Here is a 3,012-nt window from a genome sequence, read left to right on the forward strand (position 1 = left end):
AATTGGTCATCTTATATTTCTCTTGGCTCATGTATGTGTGTCCAATCTTTTATTCAGTCCAGGTTTTTTTTTGCTTGTTTGTTTTTTTGTTTTTTGTTTTTGCCCGAGTCCTGAAAGTCTGAGGGTTGATCAAATATCCATTTTCTTTCCATTCAGATTTATGCTGAGCTTTTCTGGGTATTATGTTTTTGACTAGAGGCCCAGTTCTTTTGATCTTTCATATATAATGTTCTAAGACCTGTGATCTTTTAGGGTCACCAACACTAGGTCTTGTGTGATTCTAATTGTGGAAACATTATATGTAAATTGTGCTTATTCTTCTTCCTCATAATGTTTGGTCCTTCATCTGGGTGTTTCAAAATTTAACTATAATATTCTTGTGAGTTTTCCTTGTAATATCTCTCTCAGTTGCTAATAGATGTATTTTTTCTATTTTTACTTTCCTCTCTTTTTCTAATACTTCAGGACAATTTTCTTTAATTATCTCTTTTTTATTGTGTCAAGATTTTTTTTACCATAACTTTCAGGTAGTCCAATTATTCTTATGATTTTTTCTTCTTCATCTCCTCTCTAGATCTGTTGTTTTTCTTATCAGATATTTCAAATTCTCTTCTATTTTCATTTATATATATATATATGTATATGTACATATGTATATATTTCTTCATGTCTTATAAATTTGTTGACTTGCCCTTGCCCAATTCTCATTTTCAAGGAGTCATATTCTTGTTTAGGATTCTGGATCTCCTTTTCTAATTAGTTGTCTTTTATTGACATAATCTTCTTGTTTTTTTCTTATTTTATTCTTATTTTTCTTTTTAACTTTTTTTCCTAAATCTTTCTCATTTGATTTTGAAGTCCTTTTTAAGTTCTTCAATGAATTATTTTTGAACAGGTGAAAATTTAACATATTCTTTGGGGCTAGAAAAGGGTTTCTTTACTTCAGCATACTCCTCTGAATTAGAGGAGTCAGGAGGGATAGGAAATAAGAGTAATGCACAAAAGAAAACTTAAAATGAAGCAAAAATGGGCAGCGGTGCCCTTGGGGACAGCTTGTCCCCTGGGTGCTGGCCACTGTAATCATGGGCAGCTGCTACACCATGGGGCCCAATGAGGAGCTGGTCGTGTCCAGGTTACTTCAGTCCAGATGCTAAGAAGAGGCTGGGCCTGGTGGTCCATCTCAGATACACAAAGGATTTCCCTCAGATAATGACTTGGCATCCCTGTTTCAAGAGACTGCAGATGGGGTAGCTGTAACTGTGACAGGTGTCTCCCAGGTGAAAATCATGACTGAGAATGAGCTGTTAGCTGCGGCCTGTGAGCAGTCCCTGGGGAAAAATGTCCATGGCATCAAGAATGGGGTCCTGCAGACTCTTGAGGGCCACCTGGGATCCATCTTAGGAAGCCTCACCGTGAAGCAGATCTACCAGGACTGGGACCAGTTTGCGAAGCTGGTGAGGGAAGTGCCCCTGATGGCGTCATAAGGGTATGGAGATGCTTAGCTTCATCATCAAGGATGTGTATGATAAAGTGAATTGCTTGAGCTCCCTCGGCAAATTGCAGACTTCCCAGGTCCAGAGAGATGCTGACATAGGAGAGAGAGAGCGAGATGCAGGCATCAGGGAAGAAGAGTGCAAGAAGGAGATGTTGGATGTAAAGTTCCTAGCAGACACTTAGATTGCCAATTCCAAACTCTCCCTGGAACTGAAGAAGTCACCCCTCACCAAGGAAGTCAGCAACAATACAGCTGATGGCCTAGCTTCAGGCTGCCAAGGAACTGCAGAAGATCTAGCAGGAGAAGCTAGAGATTTACCTGGTGCAGAGAAGGGAACAGATTGATGTTGAGGAACAGGAGATCCCCCAGGGAACCAAGGAGCTTGTTTCTACCATCTGGCAGTCTACAGAAGCTTAAGCCCACAGAAGCCAGCTGATTGCTGAGGGACAGAAGGTGAAAAAGGTCCTTCTGGTCCAAGCAGAGGCAGAGAAGATTCAGAAGATAGGGGAGGCAGAAGACATGACGATTGAGGCCCTGGGGAAGGCCAAAGCCGAGCACATGAATCTCAAGTCTGAGGCCTACCAGCTGTACAGACATGCTGCCAAGCTGTCCCTTGTGCTCGATGCCCTCCCCTTGATTGCTGCCAAGGTGGCTGCCCAATTGACCAAAGTGGACGAGGTCATGCTACTCAGCAGACACAACAGCAAGGTCATGAGTGTGGTGACTTGCCTCCTCATAGAGCTGCCAGCTTTGTTCAAGCTCTCACTGGGGTGGACCTTTCTAAGACCCCTCTGGTCCAGAAGGTGACTGGGACACAGTGCTGTGGTATCCTTGCCAGTCCTCCACCCTCCTTTGTGAGTTCTCCTGCCCAGGGACAATGGAAGTTTTATTGACTTTGGTGCCTGATTTTTGGGGACCCAGAGTGCTCTGCAGTCCAGCATATCCACATCAGTCTGTCTTGTCGTCCTCTACCTCTCCCCTCTTCTGTCCTTATGTCTCTTCACCTCCTCCTCCTCTGTTCCCTGTCTTCTGTGTCTGTGTTCACACTCTTTTCTCACTTCCATCAATCATAGTTAAAGCTAAGGATGTTTGCAATCATTGTTTGTACCTGCTCCTCACAATCCTCATGCCTTGAAGTTCCTTGGCTGTCTATTTGTCCAGCCTTTGACACTTGCTGGAGTGCAAACTGAGGGAGGAGGGTGGCCTGGGTGGTGAGGCCTGGAGTTGTTCTGCCATGCCCATTGGAAGCCATGGACTCTTGAGCTTCTGCCAGTCTGGAACTGGGCTGTCTTCCCTAGACATCTCTTTGCCTTGTATCCTCCCACTCCAGGCAGCCCTCCAGGGCAGGGAGCACTATGCTGGGGTCCCTGGTTCCTTTGTTCAGGCTTTTTGGTCTCAGCTGTCAAACCCCAGCTTTCTACAATCTCTTCTCTTCCCAGGAAGATGGTAGAGATGCTTTTTGTTTCTCTAGCTGCCAGAATCCATTATTGGTGTGGGTTGTTGGGAGGTCAAAGGCA

At 44.2% G+C, this 3,012-nt stretch overlaps 1 pseudogene; it reads left to right on the top strand.

Annotated features, from left to right (window-relative positions):
* Window positions 1–1,082: 1,082 nt before the first annotated feature.
* On the top strand, window positions 1,083–2,388 carry LOC140512355 (flotillin-2 pseudogene; annotated as a pseudogene).
* The last annotated feature ends 624 nt before the right edge of the window (window positions 2,389–3,012 follow it).

The sequence above is a fragment of the Notamacropus eugenii genome, chromosome 6 (genome assembly GCF_028372415.1).
Source record: "Notamacropus eugenii isolate mMacEug1 chromosome 6, mMacEug1.pri_v2, whole genome shotgun sequence".
NCBI classification, from domain to species: Eukaryota; Metazoa; Chordata; class Mammalia; order Diprotodontia; family Macropodidae; genus Notamacropus; species Notamacropus eugenii.